General features: G+C 43.2%; 1 protein-coding gene across 5 annotated transcripts in view; it reads left to right on the forward strand.

The window, feature by feature from the left end:
* The window catches only part of PALM2AKAP2 (PALM2 and AKAP2 fusion), a 469,405-nt gene that overhangs the window by 341,232 nt on the left and 107,353 nt on the right, over window positions 1-20,820 (forward strand). The window contains exon 1 of one of the 5 annotated variants that reach the window (XM_019490694.2): window positions 10,154-10,240. The exons of the other annotated variants lie outside the window; for them this stretch is intronic. The gene's annotated coding sequence lies outside the window, so the exon portion shown is untranslated. Of the gene's footprint in view, window positions 1-10,153; window positions 10,241-20,820 lie in introns of those variants that run through there. 5 annotated transcript variants of the gene reach the window in all.

Genomic DNA, 20,820 nt, shown 5'->3' on the forward strand with positions numbered 1-20,820 from the left:
TGCATGGTTTGATCTAGTTTCAAGATGATAAAGTTGGGGATCATAAGACCCCTTTAAGACTCTTTGTCGTCTACTCTGATACTGACTCCTTCCTGCAAGAACAGAATCTGGCACATTTTCCAGCCATTTCACAGCCTGTTCCTGGCTCTGCCAGAAGTGACTTGTCTGGAACATCAGCTGTCCTTGGCAACCCCATCTGTAAAATGGGTTAGTGCACCTTTCTCAGTGGTTCTCACAGTTTTGGTCCTTCAGGCTAGATCAGGGGTGGGCAAAATGCGGCCCGGGGGCTGGATGTGGCCCACCAGGCCATTCTATCTGGCCCACGGGGCCCCTAAAAATTTTAGAAAATTATATTTATCTGCCCCTGGCTGCCTGTCATGCAGCCCTCGATGGCTTGCCAAAACTCAGTAAGCAGCCTTCCTCCCAAAATAATTGCCCGACCCGGGGCTAGATGAATGTCACAGGGCTGGCTTGCAGGTCAGATTGGGCCCCGCATTGCCTCCCCCACCCACGCCAAGATTGGGTCCTGGGAGCCCTGCACTGCCTCCATCTGGCCAGGGAGGGGCAGCACAGGGCTTGATCCCAGCACATGGGGGCACAGGACCCTGGAGCCCAATCCAGCTGGCTAGAGGTGGTCTGGGGCTTGTGCCACCCCCCCCTTGCTGGATCGGGCTCTACCCCCCAGCCTCCCTCAAAAAACAAAACAAAAGAAACCTCAGAATCACTTCATTCCTAAAATACTATATTTCAGGAACCACTTGGTCTTTTGCCCTTGGTTTTTCCCACAAAGTCCTTTGTGGTCCCTGGCTTCTTAAGCCAACTTTCTGGCTGGCTGGATTTTTCTGTGAATTTAGAAAGTTTGCACAGTTTGGCTTGAAACAGTAATTTAGGCAGTAGATTCCGTGTAATACTTATTTTTGTTTCTGTTTGGTTGGGATTCTGTGTTTGTTTGTTTTGCTTTTTATTTTGGTTTCATTCCATGTGAAAGCTTGCCCTTATTTTTTTTTTTTCCTTTTATAAAACAAGGTCAGGAAACTTGTCTGTTAGAACATGCTTTAAACAATAACATGACCGTTTTGTCTAACAACTTCAGAGCTTGTCTAAACAAAAAGTGACACTAAAGTAACTAACATGGTTTTAATTCATACTTTAGGGTTCTTTTTTATTATTTTATTTTATTTTATTTGTTTTTTTCTGTATTTGCAGGTACTTTTATTTCTAGTGAAGAGATTTCTGTTTCTCTGCAGGTTAACTATTTCTTTATTGATGTAAGCTAAATCAAAGTAAGGGATTTTTCATGTAATGCAAAGGCTCCCATACTGACTGGCACCATAATAATGGAAGTTGTGAACTTAGTGATTTTATTATTTCAGAGCTAGTTGGGGGGGAGGGGGCAGAAGAATCCTTCTGTACTGTGGCTGTTTTAGAGGACAGCTGGCAAAAAGCACGTGTAGTCTTCAAAGGATTTGAACTTCCATGTGTCAAGAAGAGTAAATGGAGTTGGTTACAAAAGCTGCTCAAACACCAGCACTACATTTAAGAATGAGGATTTCAAAGGCTCCTCTTTTAGTCACGCACTGACCAGAAGGTCCCCAAGCAACAGATCATTTTGAGGAGCATTGATCTGAATCTGTCTTTGTAGAGGTTCCTTGGGGCAGGAAGGTTAAGTCATTCCTTTTTTTCTCCCTGTTCACTATATTGTTGATGCTTTGCTGAAGTCACTCTGAAGGTGGCCATTGCATGGGGAGCTGAGACACAGATTGAGCTCTGCTTTTCTTCCATTGGATTCCAAGTGACATCTGCTTCAAATCCATCAAGAGGAAGAATGAGCCAGAGGAAAAAGCTGAAGTGATCAAGGGAGGTAATAAGGGAGTTGAAGAAAGTCTATTGATTTGTGCAGCCATCAGTGAGACCAAGAGATAATTAGCATTAAAGTAACCAGGTGGCGGGGGAGAGGGGGGGGGTGATCAGAGCAGCAGCCCTGAGTGCTGACTTAGTGGTGGGGAGAGGGGCACCAAAATAATCACAACCACAGCAGCAGCTGATTGCGCCACTGCAGTAGGCACCACAGTAGCTGGTGCCTCCCTAGGCATTGCACAATTACTCAGGGCATGGACCTGCCTGGTTATGCTTTTGATAATGAGTGAAGAGAGTTTGGACGGATGGGAAGAATCATCGGTAACACCTTTTAGATGGATGATGGATTTCTCCTGTCCTGTTTTGCATTTGTATTCATATTCATCTCCTGCTGCACTGTCACCAGGATGGGGATAGGGTGTGGTGCAGGGAAAATGAGAGACAATCTTCCTTAGATCTAAATTTAAACGCCAAAAAAAGTATATGAGCAGGGCAAGAAGAAAATCTAATGAGGGCAAGATGATTTTCTAAGCAGAGCTAAGGAGCAGTGGAAGAAAAAAATCCTCCTAGATGAGCACTGAAACCATTCCATTTTATGATGCTATATGATGTATAAGCTAGAAGTGTGTGAAAAAGCGAAGCCTACTACTTCACTGCAAGTTTGCTCTCTTTTAGTCTGTAGAGCTTCATGGCTTTAAAGCAGTGGAAATCTCTGAAAGACCCACCCTTATCCTGGGTTATTTTTGATAATAAGCAGCTGCATATGGCTTCAACGTAAACAATTGTACAATTCAGATTTTTTTTCTGTGCTCAGGATTCTCCTCAGCTGTTGCTTCTGCTCGAGTTTGTGTGTCAGTATTTCTTTTCAAGTTGCCTTTTGTTCCTCTTCTCTGTGCGCATACGCTGTTTAAATTAATCATTATTTTTAGAGAGGCACTAGAAAAAATATCCTTTGTGTGACCAGTGCAACTGCATTTATAGTTCTGTATTTATATTATGGAGTTGTAAGGGGGTTAGAAGATGTTGGAGGTTAGAATGCAGCACTAGTACAGTGAATTTTAGGATTTTTGTTAAGATTAGCTTTTGTACCCTGAAGCACATTATATTATAATTACCCTACTAACACATAACAACACTAAAAAAAAAAAAAAAAAAAAAGTGGGGGGAAGTTTCATGTCTTTTTGACCTTGGATTCAGTGACACAATTCAGTAACATGCTAATGAATTAGTGGAAAGGGTGGGGTGGGGTGGGGTGGGTAGGGGGGGTCATATTACAAGTACTTTATCTTAAGGAGGCAAATTTCTGTGGCAAATTCCACACAGTTAAGATTATTTGGGGGAGGGAGAGGAGCTCCTTACATCATACATGCATCATACATACTTACAAACAAAAAAACCGAACAAACTACATAGATACCAGAGTTAAGCAAAGATGTATCTACTGTATGGATCCTTTGTATATTCTGTTATTAAGAGAAAACGCCAGGAGAAAAGAAGCTGCGTCCCACATTGCTGTAGCTGCGCAGCGTTTTCAAGAGGTTGTCGCCTGGAAGGAAGTTTGCAAACAATTCCAGGATTGCTACTTGGATGCTGCCACTTGGTTTTTTTTAATCATAGATCTTTACAGATAACTTGGCTTGTCTTTGCTGTGATGGTTTATATTCCATGGAAACAAATGGGATGGCATCTAGTCCTAAGTAGCAGTGGTCCTAAGTAGTCTAAGGCTCATGCTGATGCCATACTTCGTTTTGCATATGTCTTAAAATTGCGTGAATATTTCCGTAGGGTGATTATTTTTAAATCATTTTTCAGCATTGACATGAGTCTACTCCTATCAAAATGAAAGGAAGTTTTACTGTCGGGTTCAGTGGACCAGTGTTAAAAACTTCATACTCGGTGCGTTAACAAATACCACTGCATTCTTAAAATGTCCCTGGTGCTGATCCCCATACACCAGACATGTACTTAGAGGGGTTCTGTTGCCTTCACCAATGGGAAAGGACCCAAAAAACAAACAAACAAACAGGAAGAATAATTAATTTGTTGAAGGGGTGGCAAAAAACTAAAGAATGAAAAAACAGGAGTAGGAACACTTTGTGAAATAGGCTGGCCTGGAGGATAAACTTCCTGTTTATCCCTAGAGCAGGTTCAACCAGGTAAGTGAAATGCAGCTTCCCTTGCACTATACCTCCAGTAGGATTAGAGGGGTGGGGGGTCCTGTGCCCACCCAGTCCTTGCCTTGTCTGTCCAGGCTACCAATAAGTGTACCCCTTATTGTGAACAAATGTTTAATAGTATTTCTGTAAACCTTGAAGCTGGGGCCTGAATTATACATTTGTATGAGCTTTTATTTTGAAACCCCCTACCTTGCCTATAAACAATAAGACTGAATGACTTTTTCAGCTTGTATAAAATAAGCAGAACCTCTCAGGGTCATCATTAAATTGTTAATGATACAGCAGTGTCATAGCTTATCATTCATAGTACCATTCAGTTCATCTCCCTTTAGCTCGATACCAGGACAGGTGCAGTACAGTAACAATTTTTGCAACTTAGTGGAATAAGAATGAACAGTTAATTAACACTAAGCCAGTTTTTCAGCTGCTGTTAAGCAATGTAACTAGACTAAGATCCTTTCCTAGGCCTCTGTTATGGCTTTAGGTCACGGGTGGGCAATTATTTGGGCTCGAGGGCCACATAGGGTGTTTTGATGAGCTGCGCTGCTCCAGGCAGGCAGGAGAGAAGCTTCAGCTGGGCAGCTCCTGCCCCAGCATGTGGGGCTCTGGCTCCAGCTCCAGACTGCCTTCCACCCACTCCACCCGCCCTCAGGTGGCTGCTCATCACGCCAGGTGGATAGAGTTGGGTGGAAGGCAGCCAGGAGTTGAAGCCAGAACCCTATGCACTGAGGCAGGAGCTGCCCAGCTGAAGCCTCCCTCTCACTCTTGGGAGTGAGGCAAAGGCAGCAGGGGCAAGAACAGGAGGAGGAGCTGCAGCTGGAGGCAAGGGGAACAGAATAATCTTGCCAGTCCAGGCCTCTGCCAGCATGCATAGCTTCCAGTAAGGCTGTTCCCAGTGTGGCTGCGGCCATCCAGGTGCTGCCCTGCTCTCCTTCCCTCCCACAGCTGCCCCTGCCCCTGCTGTGCCACTGGGTGGGTGGGCAGATGGGGAGCTTCAACTGGGCAGCTCCTCTGCTTCTCTCGCCTCTAGCAGGGGCTGACCCAGGTGGGATCTGGCCCACGGGCCATACTTTACCTACCCCTGCTTTAGGTGCACGTAGGTTGTGCAGTAAAGCAAAGTCCCTTGTTTAATCCAAACTGTATAGGCTTATGTTGTTCAGTTGTAAACTTATGCCATTCAGTAAAAATCTTCTCCACTGCAAGAAAATGTGTCTGCCGATATGCATGCATAATGATAGAGACAGGGTTCTGGGTGGTGGTGCCATACCATCCTGGTTGAGAATCAAGGGGTGGCACAGGTTCCTTTTAAAAGTGTTGCAGGGCGCCACACAATATTAGCACTGTGAAGCATTCAAACACTTGCATGTGATTCACAAGATAAATGCAGAGATTTCAAATAAGAATCCATAGCAGCAAAACCATACTGACCTTCAGTAGGCTTTCTGAGTTCTTTCAACAGAAAAAGTGCTTTATTATTTTTCTATAGTCAAGAAAATTGAAAGCTAATTGCTGGCATTTTCTGAGGGCTGCCTGATGGGGAGTCCTGAACACTCCTCACCCCTTTTTGCTGTGCTGGGTGTGCCACTGCATTTCTCCTGCCAGATACTCTGATCCCAGAACCAGTTCAGTCTGAATGACAATTATTAGCATGCGAGAAAAATGGATTGGTGAAGGACAGTTTCAAGGGAGTTGAGATGCACAAGCCAGTGATCACACCTAATGCTAATAAGGCGACCCTAGGAAAGAACAGTGGTCACAGGCCTTAACTCTACTCCATTTCCCTGTTCCCTACTGAATTGGCCAAGAAATCCTTATCTCGGAGGAATGGGCCAGAATGCAAAAATCTGAACCTGAACTGTATAAAGCTCTACCACACAAAGTCAGAGAGGGGTAGGAGTCAGGAACTTGCCTTAAACCCTGAGGATGATTCTGCTGGCCCTGAGACCTCACCATCTAGTAATGAGTATGTTTGTGTATTCCCCGCTATATGTGACTGCTCTTTTTAATATTGCCTGATTGATAACATCCCAATGAACTGGTGTATAGTTTGGGGAAATTTGCTTTGGCTTCTCTTATAGCTCTCCGGATAAAATAAAAGCCCCCAGAGACGACCTTGGTGTAACATTCCTTGAGCCCTGAAAGTTTGAAAACCACTACTGTAGGGTGTTCCTCCTTCTCTACAATGCAGCTACATGCAAAGCAGCTGTAATTTGCATTGCAGGTGGTAAGCAGCTGGAAAAGAGATAAATAGAGAGCCATGGTCTTGCTCCCCAAAGTCTTCCTGAACCCATGTACCAGTGGGAGGGGATTAAGGAGGTGCTGTATGCCCCTTTTCAAAGGTTGAATGAGTTTTTCACTGCTCTCTGCCCAGTGGCTGCTCTGCATTTGTGAGATAAATGATCCCCGATGCAATGTATCAGGTGATGCTTGGGAGATGGGGAGGAGCTGTAGTTCTGTCAGATAATGTGCAGCATTTAGCCCTTTATGTATCTGATCAGCTTAGTAAAGCTTATCTGAACTGTTTCCAGAATTCATTCATCCTTGAGGAGAAGTATCCCAGACCAGTTACCTTGCTGAACTTGCCTTAATGTGTTCTGCACTAACTTCATTAACAGGGAAAGAAATGTCAAAAGATTCCAATTATAGAGTGAGACTATGTACACTCTAATTATGTTAATAATCTAGTCGGGTTCGTCAGGGGAATTCAGGATTTTGTTGCTGGCATGTGGGCCGTTTGCTGCTTTTTTCCCTGTTAAATTCATAGAGCCAAGAAGAATTTGTAGCAGCTAATCTGCCTGCTTCAGTGTAAATTTGCCTGTTGACTTGTCCATCTTTTCTTTTTCTCACTGCCTTCCTCAGCTCATGGAGGGAAACCACAGTGTGATTGTCAGAGAAGTCTGTAAACCCCACCAAAATATTATGCTTGGCCAGGAAAACTAAAGCAGGATGTGCAATGTGCGCTCATTCTTGCTCTCTCTCTCTTTTTCTATTGGCTGTGTGTAATGGCAGTTGCTTCTCTCGAGATGGATAGAATTCCTCAACTCCTTGACTAGCAGCCACTTACATCAATAAATGCATTAGCTTTCATGAGCAAGAGCAGACTTCATCAGATGCATCTGTCCTGGGTATGATGCATCAGATCTGTTTTTGCTCACGAAAGCTTAGGCATCTATAATTCAGATGGTTTATAAGGTGTATCTCTACTCTGCCTTCTGCCTGACTGCATACTAACATGGCTAACTCCCCCTCTCTGATGTAAAGTAACTATATATATTTTGCTAAGGGGGTAAGGTAGACAGAATTTAAGAAGGCCACTAACTTAGCAGGGGAAAGGAATTATTAGCCACTAGGTTCTGTGAAGCCATTGCCTGTATGCTAGGGTTACCTAAGTTCCAGTTCCAAAAAAGAGGACACCTGCTGCACGTGCTGGGGGTGGAGGGGTATATGACTGTGAGGGGCAGTGATAGACGGTGCCCTGGCCCTGCCCATTCCATTGCCCCCTCACTCCCAAGCCCAACTCAAAGAAGTTAAGTACTGGGGTAGTTTCTTGCTAAAAGATATGGCTGCCTCAGAACTAGCTGACTACTCAAGCAGCCAAAGAGATAACAGACAATGCAACATGAAACTTCCAGGTGATTTCAGTTGGTCTCCAAGGTCTGGGACAGACACTGCAAAAACTGGTTTGACCCAGATCAAATAAGTCTGATACTACATTCAAGCAGGTTTATCTCAAACCAGTTTCAGCCATTTTCAAACTGACTTACATGCCTTGAACATCTGTTCTGTTACAGGTTTAAACCGGGCTCTGATCAATTAAACCGGTTTGTGTCATGTCTGCCCCAGCCTAAGGGAAGCAGAAGACTCTTTGTATACCCATTGGTCCCTAAAAGCAGGTGTTTGCCAGACAAACCTCAAAGAGTCACTAGAGGCCATCAAAAATGTCACTGGACAGTTTATCAATATTGCATATGGTAAATTGATACAGGATCTGTAATACATTTATTTTGTTATTTGGAACCCGAAAAGGTACAATTAGAACTGCTGAACTGGTGCATCTCAATGCTGACCCTGACTATGCTTCTTTCCTAGCTAACACTCGGAAGCTACTGGGCAGCACTGACAGACTATGGGATCCTAAGTGCAAGGAAGGATGCTATATACCCTTCCTCTGAAAGGCTCTGAGGGCAACTGTGCCAGGTTCCATGCTGGCAGGAACTTTGTCAGGCCCTGAGCAACTCTGATTTACTCATTATTGTGGTACCTCTCTCCAGTGGAGGGCTTTACAGTAAATAGCAAGTCAAGTTGACATACAACAGCAGGGCACCTATAAATATATAAGGCATCTTGCAACAATGAGAGCACAACGTCAACTCATTTCAAACTCTAAGCTCTCAGTGGATGGACACTGAAGGACAATGGAAAGCTACTTCCTAAGCAGAAATTCCTAGGTGGGGTTACGTGCTGAGACTCTTGTCCAGGCTCCGTGGTTTGTCATCTTCTGATGATATTTTGTTTCGTAGTACTTTTTAGAGACCAAGTGAGCACTTCCTCTCTGGCTCAGCAAAGCTTGTTTAAACAATACTAATCAAACAGCAGCAGGGTTTCCTTTTAAATGCATGAATGCATGCTTCTGACTCCAAGAAGTGAAACCAACACACACGCTTTATACTGCATCATAACAGTGATACATTATAGAATTAGCCCAGCCCCATAGTGCAGCTCCCCACACTCCCGCTCCCTTTCTTCCAGCTGGAGTCCCTGGCCCTGGCCTGGTGGGGCCCTCCCCTCTCCTCAGGCAGGCAGGCTGGAAGCAGCCAAGTGGCAGCTAGGTACAAGCTCTACCAGGCAGAGGTTTCTTGTCTCCAGCGCCTCCTGGTTTAGGGCTGGAGGCAGGTTAGGCTGGCGTGGAGGGGGGAAGGTTGGTTGCTTACCAACCGGAGCCCTACCTCCTTCATGGAGACGCTGGCTTGCAGAGGGGCAGCAAAGGCGAAGGCTTATGGAGGGGCCCCGTGGGCCGGATGGAATTGCCTGGTGAGCTGGACCTAGCCCGCAGCCCTTATTTTTCCCGCTCCTGCTCTAGTAGGTGTGAGCAGTTTCAGGTCATATGGATCCCAACTGTATGTATGGGTAGCTAGACAGGAAATCTCTGGCCGTCTATCTGAGCTGGTCTAATCCTCTGACCTATTTTTCTCTCGTTATATGCTCCTCGCTATAGTATTTGAGTGTCTTACTAGAACAAATATCACTGATAACTGCTGGTAGTGAGCAAAAACCAAAAAATATATGTTATATAAGGTCTCTATGCCACCTTGCGGAGAGTTTTGCTTCTATGTGTATGACAAGTGAAATGAAAAACAAACTGTTGATTTTAATTTGGAATGGGATGCTTTCATATTTATTCACGGATGGTGCCCAGCTATTATATAAAAACTGTTGAACTTACACTCCTATTTGGCAGACAGCTGGCTATAGAAGAAGCATCAGTTTGTGTTTTGGCCTCGTTAGCATGAATATAGAGGCCTTTGTAACTGTAGGCTGTGATATGAGTGGCAATGTGTACAGTATCAAGCCTGCAACGGATTTGGTTATTGCAGTGAAGTGCTGATGCAACAGTCATACAACCATTGACAGAGTAATAAAGCTGCCACTGTTATACTAATGCACAATAGTTGCTTAGTGTAGGAAAACAAGCAACATGTAAGAAGCAGTATAACAAATGCAGCTCTGGGTATGGTCCTTTTAAGTGATATACTCTCTTAGTGGACCCCCAGGCTACTGTTAATGCCTCTAAATCTTCCTTCCTTGAAAACAGTCCTTATCTGAAGTCAGAATCCTGTGCTGGTACAGTTATTAGTTGTACTAGGGACTAATTAAATTTGTCAGAGAAACCGGAGCAAGCCCACAGCCATGTTTTTTTTTTTTTTAATAATACTGACTGCGGTATGCCCACTGGAGCAGTACTCTGCCTCCCCCTCTCTTTCTGCAAAGGTTGGATCCCTTAAACTGCTATTTGCAATGGTGACATCTGGTATAGGAAAAAGCTCACGTTTAGCAACTGCCTGCTTTTGAAAAGATACCCACATTAAGCACAACTGGTGCTAGGGAAAGGAGGGGGGAATGCTTCTGCAGCTGTCTTGAAAAAAATGCACGTCTGACCATCTGTTGGAAACACCATCAAAGAATGAAGTTACTTCAGAACTTGGGCTGTAAGTAGAGGTTTTTTCATAACACCTTCTATCAGCTGACCTAAGGAGGAGAAATCCCTATCATAGAATCTCTCCACACCACCAGAGAAGTACCAGAGCCTACTGTATTGAATGGTCTTTCTGTCAGAGAGCCACTATGCATTTCTGTACTTCTTTTTATAACGACCTTTTCTACAGAAGCATCTATTTAGTGGTTCCATAGGCACTGCAGTCCCTTTTCATATCTATGTCCATAGTGTCTGCTCATGACTAATTAATGATCAGCATATGTAGAGAGGAAGAGGGGATTTAAACAAATCCTATTATAAAATTTTTCTCTCTTACAAGGATTGGATTAACAGACATGAGAGAAGAATAGTTATACTGGAGAATTCAAGAAAAAGGGCATGCTTATGCAGCTGAACCCACTGTTAATGGTGATTGCTGAGCTATTGGTATGTTGTTAAGACCCAAAATAGGATGAAATTTCACATTTTTATAATAGAGCAATGACAGCCTGATTAGAACAGTGCAGGTGGGTGTTCAAGCGTATTTCATCCTAAAGTACTCTCATCAATTTTTTGAGGCAAATCTGACCACAGATAAGCACACAGGATCCCATTGACTTGAATTGCAGGTGTTCTGCACTAATAAAAACTGCTGTTAGTACATTCACTGCCTTTTAACTGGGAACATCTGAAAACATAGGCTTTGCAGCCAATAGTGAGTACTTTTAAATTGGAGCTCCTAGCTGCTTATTTGTTGGGGCCAGTAGATATGCAAGTATGCAAGCCTAGTAGCTCGCTTACCCTATCATCCACTGTTTGGCCTTTTTTGGAAGTGCTGCAGGTGAAAGAAAAGGATTCAGTTTCACTTGACCCTTGTCAGGAAATGACCTGCTGATTCTGGCTGTGCACTGGGGAAGGAATTTAACCAGAGGAAAGGGACAGTTTTGGGGTAAGAGACATTAAAATAATAATAACCTTTTACAGTAATAAAATTAGACTGATTTTAGGGAAAGAGCCCCCTTTTCCAAACTAAATAAATGCCTTATACACATGTAAGGAATCCTAATATATATATATATATATATATATATATATATATATATATATATATGTATATAAATAAAAGAAAATGCTTTTATTGCATCTGTTTATGTTCCAATGTGGCAAAAGCTATATCCTTTAAAAATAAGGCGGAGTCCCCTTAATGCATTTGTCATGCCTACATTTTTAAAACTTATAGATGCCAAGGAAACAAATTGAATGACATGTTACCTGACTGAAAAATTTCCTGTTCAGTCTGAAGCATTATTCATCCCTTGGATGGGATGGTTTTCGTTCCTAGATGCTGCATGACACCCTTCCAGTTTCCCTTTGTCCATGCAGAGCTCTATTGACCCATCTTCATTCTCTGCTGTGCGAGGATTATAGTCAAAATAAGTTGGGGCATGTGTGGGATAGGCAGAGGTTGACAGATATGCATTGCCTCTCTCTGGCTCTGTGACATGTATGTGAAGAAGATAATACAGCCTTGGATTCCACTGTATCCCCATGTTTATCCTGAGGTACCCTTCCTAATAAAAGGGCTCTAGTAGTGCAGTGCTGCTGAGGAGGTGGGAGGGTTTGAGTTGCTAGACTCCAACTTAATACAGAGGCATTAAGCTTCCCTTCTGAGACCCATGGTTCACCCAGGACCCTCTTTGTTTAGAGGCAGCTTTTTTGGAATAGGGGAGCAAACTCCTCCCTCCCCAGTGGAAAAAGGAGGAGCTTCTCAAAGCCCTCTGAGATTTAATAGTCCAGGGTTTTCTATGAGGAGGAGGGCATGATCTGGTCCATTATTTGGAAACAGTGTTTAACATGGAGGTTGTAACAAAACTGCATTGGCAGCTAGCTGTGCTATCCAGAGGCAGTGCTTCATGATATTTAGCCTTAAAAGCTATTTTAAGTCTTGGAGATTGGAGGAGGGGTGGGATCACCACCACCACCCCCCACATGTCTATCCTTTCATTAGTTTTTGGTCTCTGTTGTTTTCCCCTACCTTGCAGTTTTCTCCAGTACTCTCATCTGTTTTGTATCAGGCTTTGCAGCCTTACCCATTACTGTATTGCATGCTGCTTGCTGCTGACTTTATTTTGTTTTTCCCTTCCCTTTGGATGCAGTTTATCTGTAAAATACACATGAAGCCTCTGACCTGTGTCTTGAATTGTATTTGTTGGCAAAACAGCAACATTCAAAGGATATTCCCAGTCATCTTTGGTTTACACTTGAACTCCATTAGTCAGAAACTTCTCAGTTGGGTGTGGTAGAAGGCAGCATTAGAATTTGGCTGCTGGAGCTGGATGTGCCCACTTCCATTTAAGTGTGCCAAGTCATTCCGCAGCCTGATGAAGGGTGTTTGTGCCCGAAATCTTGCTAAGAAGAATTTTTCCAACTAATTTGAGTTAGTCTAATAAAAGATATCAGATTTACCCAAAGAACCTTGCCTGCGAACTCAGTATAAGAACAGAAGACTATTAGGAGTATGGAAAACAACTGCCCTACACAGCATATCTACCCTTTTTAAAATGTAACTTAAATCCCACTTTGTTGCTTCCCCCCCTTCTTCCCTATCATGTGCCATAATCCATCTCCTTCTCCTGAATTTTGAAAAAATGAGACTAATTTTTGCTAATTTTTGGAAACTGTCACTACTTGTTGACTAAAATATTCCCTGTTCTTCCTTCTCCAGTATGGCTTTATGAATTTCACATTTATTTTTGTTGACATTATTTAATCATAGGGCTACAGATGGATGAAGCTAGAGTTTATATACGATGCTAGTGAAGTATTTATCTTGTTTAGGACCCTGATTCACAATGGTCTCATTCACTTGAAGTTAATGGAGTTATACAGACGTAAATACCAGTGTAAATGAGATCAGGGTTAGATCCCTGGCCTATTAAGGGACTCAGAGCTCAATGAAGTCACTGGAAAGATTCCCATTGATTGCCCTGGGCAATAGAACAAGCACTAGTATCTTGGATTAATAGGGACTTTCCTCATGGAAGTCTGTTTGCCAGTGGGCCACTTATCAGTTGTTATGCAAAAGGCATATTATAAGGGTCACATTGAGAAGTCATGGCAGATTTCACTGAGGAGAGGGCTCTTTCTGGGGTCTGTCCTCTTGTGACAAGAGGCAACATGGGGGGAAAAGAGGAAAAGGCTTCCTCTCTAACTGTGCTCTCAGTCCAGTGCTTTAAGAAAGAGAATGACCCTTTATTTTCATTCATCAACTGATCTCATGTAGAGAATTAAAATAACTAGTGTGGTTAGAGGCTCCTCTGACTTTTGATTTTTACCATTGAGAAGTTGGGAGCTGTCATCTTATAAGTAAAACAAGCAGAAAAACATCCCATGTTTTCAGTTCTCTATTCCAGCATTGTTATAATGCAAAGAAAATGAACTTACAGGACTTTTGCTCAGTGCTGCAACTTTGGTAATTATATCCAAGGTATAAAGTAGCACAAGCTGGTGTTTAATCATTCATTCATTAGTGCTGAGTGGTTTGTGCCTGAAAGACAAATAGAGGGTAGGAAATTGTGCCAGCCCATCTCAGAGGACTACCCTTAAGATATTTTGGACAAGGACAGCATACGTTCTGGTCTTCTTTGTGTACAACTTCATCAGCTTTGGAGCGCAGCTGCTGCTGCCACTGTCGCTGCCACCAGTTTTGGAAAAATAGCTGCCCTTGGAGCATCTATCTGAAATCTTGCAGCTGCTATTGTTTTTTTCAATTAGTATAATACTGTCAGAGAAGAGCCGAACAACTGTAAAGAAGTAGAGCTGCACTCCACTGTAGAAGTGCCAGAGCCTACTGTGTTGCATAAGCTTCCTGTGATTTGTGTACTGCACATCAACTGCTTATTATGTAGTCCAAGAGTGTTTAGAAGCTTCAATCAAGATAGATCAAGATCTTTATTATTACTAGGATCTGAGACTTCACACACATACGTTTATATGCACACACACACAGATAATGGATAATTGTCAGTTTAGGATATTGCCAGTAGAAATAAGAAAATGTTAATACTTTTATATCCTGTGTACAGTTCTTGCCATCCATGTTCAAGAAACTGGAGCAGATGCAGAGAGAGGGTCCTAGGCTGACCAGAAGAATATAGGGTCTAGCATAGAAGAGGAGACTAAAAGAGCTTGTCTTGTTTAGACTAGCAAACAGGAGGCCTGGAAGGGGACATGATTGCTCCCTATAAATATATCAGGAGGGTAAGCATCAGGGAAGGAAAAGAACTACTTAAAATAAAAGAGAATGCTGGCCTAGACATAGGTGCTGACTGTGGGTGCTCCAGGGCTCAAGCACCCACTGAAAAAATTAGCAGGTGCTCAGCACCCATGAACCACGCAGACCCTGGTTTCCCAATAAGAGTCCAGAGGCAATCTGGGAGAAGTTCGTGTGCCAGGAGGAGCCTGCTCTTATTGGCCTGGGGCTGGCCAGGAAATTTAAGAACAAGCTGGAAGAAGACTGGCGTTTGGCTTCCCCCCGGAGTGGGGAGAGCACAGGAGCAGGGAGCTGTGCAACCCATGTGGAGACACAGGACAAAGACAGCTGAACAAAGGAACTGGAGGGGGAATACCCAGTGAGGACCTAACCAACCCGGGAAAGAGAAAGCTAAGTGAAGTGGGTGGCTGGGATCCTAAGGGCTAGGTAGTCAGACCAGGGGCAGGCAGAGAAGAGATCCGAACCCCGAGACCCACTGGCGCCCACCAGCAAAAACCGAAGTTGGCACCTGTGGGCACAGAAACAAATAGGTATAAACTGGGCAGGAATAAATGTTGGCTGTAAATTAGGAAGTATCTAACCATCAGAAAGGTGAGGTTCTGGAACGGCTTTCCAATAGGAGAAATGCAGGCAAGAAGCCTTGCTAATTTTTCAGTGGAGCTTGATCAGTTTTTGTGAAAAGGATTATGTGATGTGGCACCTATGGTAGGAGGGAAATGACCTCTCACTTAGGAGGTGCCTTCCAGGCCTATGTTCTGATTTTCTTATTATAGGAGCACCGTCATAACTTGCTTCTGTTTAAAATTTTACCAGCAATTTTATTATAAAGCTTGAGTTATGGCAAGCGAAAAATGTGTTAATTAGTATGAACTGTGCAGGCACACCACATCAGATCCTAGACTCCTCGGTTTTCTTAATAGGGTCAAGACCCATCAATACTTTGATGGGAGGCCATCGTACTCTTTAGGAAATGAAGTTAGTGGTTGGTGTTACCAACTGACCATTTTCTTTCGAGATAGTGTTGAACCAGAGCATCAGCTTGGTTTTATGTGATGCAGGGCTTGGGGTCGATGGTATGTTTCATATGAAGTGCTTAACAAATCTCTGGTCATCTGAAGTCATGGAAGATCTTGGGATATTTCTGCAAAGATATGGAATGGATTCTACCTTCTACTTCCCAAGTGGTTGCCTTTTACAGGTGTGTGAGTAATCTTGTCTATACACATTTTGGGAATAACTTTGAGATCCTAAACAGCTATTAAGTACCTTTGCAGATCAAAGCCAAAATCTCTGTACCAAACCCCTCATTTTTTAACATTGGAAAGGTGCAGATAGAAGTGCAGCTCCCCAGTCTAACTCATGGTGTTTCCCAGAAAGTGCCATGAATTAGACCACTCCTCCAATCCAACAGACGTTAGCTGTTGGGTTTTAGATTCACAGATGCTAGGGTCGGAAGGGACCTCAATAGATCATTGAGTCCGACCCCCTGCATAGGCAGGAAAGAGTGCTGGGTCTAGATGACCCCAGCTAGATGCCTATCTAACCTCCTCTTGAAAACCCCCAGGGTAGGGGAGAGCACCACCTCCCTTGGGAGCCCGTTCCAGACCTTGACCACTCTAACTGTGAAGAAGTTCTTCCTAATGTCCAATCTAAATCTGCTCTCTGCCAGCTTGTGGCCATTATTTCTTGTAACCCCCAGGGGCGCTTTGGTGAATAAAACCTCACCAATTCCCTTCTGTGCCCCCGTGATGAACTTATAGGCAGCCACAAGGTCGCCTCTCAACCTTCTCTTGCGGAGGCTGAAGAGGTCCAGGTGCCCCAGTCTCTCCTTATAGGGCTTGGCCTGCAAGCCCTTCACCATATGAATGGCCCTTCTCTGGACCCTCTCCAGGTTATCCACATCTCTCTTGAAGTGAGGCGCCCAAAATTGAATGCAGTATTCCAACTGTGGTCTGACCAGCGCCCGATAGGGGGGAAGTATCACCTCCTTGAATCTGTTCATCATGCATCTGCTGATGCATGATAAAGTGCCATTAGCTTTTCTGATGGCTTCGTCACACTGACGAAGCCCCTTGAGGATGGGGGGCTGCAATTCTGCACCCCCCTCCACCACCACTCCAGGGAGCCTGAGCTCCCTCCCCTCCCTTCTCCCCCCTCACATCCTGAGACAGCACTGGGGGCAGTAGCACAGCTGGCAGAGCAGACGCAAATTAATGAAGACACTTCATGGAGCGCCTTCATTTAAACACTTATATAATAAGGGTTCATTTGTCGTGCAGTTGGAGCACTCTGTACTTCCATTAGGGCATGGCTGTACAGCATTTTCAAGGGGCTGATTGTGTGACTTGTAATTTCTGTCTGCTCTTAAAGATGTTAGTTGTTCTGCTTTATGGCCAAAAGCATAAGAAGTTCTGAATTAGAAAACTGCTTAAAAGAAAAAGAAGCCCTCTAAATGGCATTAAAGATGATGAGGGAGTTTCCTGTTTTACTAATTGTTTCAGGATTTTTGTCATTTATCCCACTTGCCTTAATGACTTTGAGAGGTTAAAGGGTGAGCAAGCAGCAGTCAGATCTGGTTTGGAAAGAACATGACTTGGAATTTTGGATTTCCTGCTTACAAATGGCCATGTGATGCTATCTTAAGGATGGAATTCAAAGCCAGTTAAACTTGATTAAAAGACTCCTGGTGACTTCAATGGGCTCTGAATTTGGCCTTAAATGAGTGGCTCATCAGAGTGCAGGGTTGGACACCAGGAGGCAGGGCATTTTTTCATGCCTTTTTGATAGCAGGCTTTGTTTGGCAACAGGCAAATGAGGACTTAGGTTTAAAATGATAAACTGTCTCCTATAATTGTAAGTAATGTAGCACTACTTATTATTGTCAGTTATTTGGGATGCAGAACTCAGTCTCATTTCCAACTGTTGATAAGGTCTTGGTCTTCATGACCTCATACATTCCTTCTGAGAAATGTAGTTGAAAGAGCTACACTTGCACGCAGCTGTTGTATGGGGTATTTGGCAAGACTTTTTTGGACATTCTTTTTTTTTCCCCTCTCCATTTCAAATAGGCTGTGAAAAGTTGTACTCATGAGGTTTCAGTTGCAGGTTGTATGTAAATTTGTCCTGTACAAAACCAGTCCTGTTGATATTCATCCAGTTAGCTTTTCATGTTCCCTTTGCTACAGAAGCACCATTGCTTTTATTGGGTTAAGTGTGGGATTAATCAAGACAGCTGTTTTTGAATACAGAGAAAATTGTTCAATAATAGCAAGCAAAGCTCTGGCAAGCCTTTTCTCAAAAAGCCACTCTTCTCCCCTCTCTAGTCTCATGTCTCCTCAGTGTAGTTTGTTGTGTCAATAGAGGCAGCGTAACATAACATACAACTTTTCCTCTTAACTGCTCCCTAGTGAAAGCAACAATCGGGTACACAGTGTTCTCCCAATGATCACATTTCTACAGTAATGAGGAAGTCTTATTTAGAGGTTAGTGATGATAGCATTGATGAACTGTATGGCCTTGTTTTAAAAGGACATACTCCTTGTTTTTGAAAAGCCAGGGCTTTGGTGCCTAACTCCAAGAGAAAATTTGGGGCTGTGAAGGCTGAGTAGAAAGAGGTACCACTTGTACAATCCAGAGTAAGGCCCTGAAGTCTTAAGGGTAGGGGAGGGCAGAACAACTTTGTCCTTAGCTGTTCCTATAGGTAAGTAGTTCCCCAGACAGCCTGTTAGCTATTGTGAATGCCATTCTTGAGGCACCTCAAGAATGTCTGTTTGCATTTTATAGGGAGGATAAGCACTCAACTTCAATACTGTGAATTCCACTTGGAGGATAGGTCCTAAAACTTAGGTGCTGAATCGTTCAGTATTGTAACACAGAAGTCCCCTTTGTGGATCTCATCCTGAAGGTTCATCTTAGATTCAGTTGTTGCATATTCTTGCTAGAAATCAGTTATAAGCTCCGTCCATCCAATGAAAATGATATGTCCTATAAATGAGCTATTAATTCAGTTTTCCTACCTTGCTTGGTGCAAAGCAATTACAGCACGATAATAGGTTGGTCTTTTATCACTGCTTGGAGTTATGCTGCCAATCCTATGTGCTTTGTCTTTAAACAGAAAATTCATGTGCATTGTTTGAGTGAACTGAACTACAAGGGGTTTCAAGCAGTTTCAGATGTATCATGTTGTGGTGAGAACAGCAGCAGTTACAGGCATAAATGTGCAGAAGGCAGAGCACAGAATTCGGGTCACATTCACTTTCTGGGGCTGGTGGTCAGAACGAAGCCTGTTGCACAAGCAGTGAAATGCACCTGGGAGCAGTGAGAGGTGACAAAACCCCACAATAAGCAGGCACATCAGCTCTTTGCTATGGTGAGAAGTGCGGTATAAATGACCCGGTTCTCTTTTTTTCTGAGCATATATTTAGAAAGTAGTGGTGAAGCTGGAAGCAAATGGAAAATATTTCATTTTAATCCAGGTTCCCCCCTTTTCTCCTATCCCCCACCCTCCATCCCCTGTTGGGGTTTTAGAGTAACATGATTAAATTGGATATTGTAGTCCATACTTCTTTCCCTTATCATCAGAAAAAAATGAAATTTCCCATACAATCTATTCTTCCATGAAGAAGGAGAGAGAGTTTTGGCTGCTTACATTTTGCACTCACCCAGCCAATAAATTTATTATTAAATAAAAGCCATACAGAGTTTACATTGGGTGTCAAACTCATCTGTCCCCACAGGCCAGATGAGTGGCACAGGACCAGTCCATGGGCTGGATCAGACCCTTGGAACCCCTGCCTGTTTGCTTGATCCTGTTCGTGTGGCACCCACCTGGGCCAGTCTGGGATGCCAGCTCAGAGCATGGCATGCAGTGTAGCCCAGGACCAGCCCTAGGCTGTATGCTTGCCACGCCTGGTTTACATGATTTGCCTAAAGTGCCAGAGCCAAGGATTGAATTCTTGTCTTGAGTTCCACATTGAATGTCTTAGCCACACTGAAGCCTGGGATTGGTATTTTTTGCAGAGGGAAATTTAACCAATTTACACGTTCTTTCTTAGTCGTGATGGGTTGGCAGGAGGTGGTGAATTGGTTCCTCAGCTTCAATTTTGTTGGGAGGTCTTTCCTTCATTCAGAAGGTTGGTGCTTTCTTCACCATTTCACACTTAAATTCAGATTCTAAGGAGAAAAAGGATTTCCCAGTCTTACCTATGTAAATTGTGGGTGTACATTGGCATGTGCTCTGTTCTATTCTGAGGGATGGCTGCATTGGACCTTGTCTGTTCTGAAAGGAAGTTTTAATGCAGCTCCATTTTGAAAACCATCAGCTGGAAAAGTGATTTGTATTCAGTGTTTCCATTTGCGCTCCTGGAAAACCCAGCCTGTGATGTTAATGTTTTCTGATAGGAGGAGAAAAGAATGGGCTTTCAAACACACTAGGCTCTCGTTAGCATGCACTTCCAGTATAAATAGACCCCTACTAGATGATACCATAATATTCCATGTGGTTACTTCTTAGGATCTGGTTGCTTACTGCTTTTCTCCACAGACAGTAAACAGCTGTATTAGCTTTTTGATCTCATTTTGGTCATGTGTGTATTTATTATCTGACATCAATGGCTTTGTGATATCTTTTTTAGAAAAGGATGTGATGAGGTAGGGGGTTGTTTACCAGAAACACATGAAAGAAATGTAAGAGCTAACCAGTTAAGAGAAAACAGTTGCTACACTTCTACAGTTATAACACCTTAGAAACCTACTATACTTTGTTTTCAGTTATTGTACATCTTGGAACCTATACAAATACAAGAAATGGCAGAAGTGGTCTTCATGAGTTGTTCTATTTAAGTCGCCATTTTTGACGTAGGGAACATATTGTATTATTCTGCTAATCCTCATACAGTTTTTTCAGCTGTACAAGGGCATTCAGTTCATTTACCAACCAAATCAAGGATCAAAAGCAACTTTGCAGGGAGCTAGTGAAATATTTCCATACTGGGCCAGAAACCTATTGACATTGTGAATTCTCTAGTAGTCTTCCAGCTCTCAATTTTATATTTTAAGGCATAATTTCCTTCTCTGTTTATAGGCTCTGTAGAATAATAACTTGGCACTCAGTTCAGTCTTTTCTACAGGTTGCCTTTAACCTTCAGGATTTTATTGTGTGGTTACTTCCATGTTACACATGCAAAAGACATTCTGCCCTTTGTCTAAAGAAGATAAAAATGAATAAAATGCTAAAAGTTGCATATTGGTGTGGGAGAGCTTCTCACTGTTCCACGCATATCAAATGCTTGCATATTTGGTCATTGGTATGCTACAGCTGT

The sequence above is a fragment of the Alligator mississippiensis genome, chromosome 3 (genome assembly GCF_030867095.1).
Source record: "Alligator mississippiensis isolate rAllMis1 chromosome 3, rAllMis1, whole genome shotgun sequence".
In the NCBI taxonomy this organism is placed as follows: Eukaryota; Metazoa; Chordata; order Crocodylia; family Alligatoridae; genus Alligator; species Alligator mississippiensis.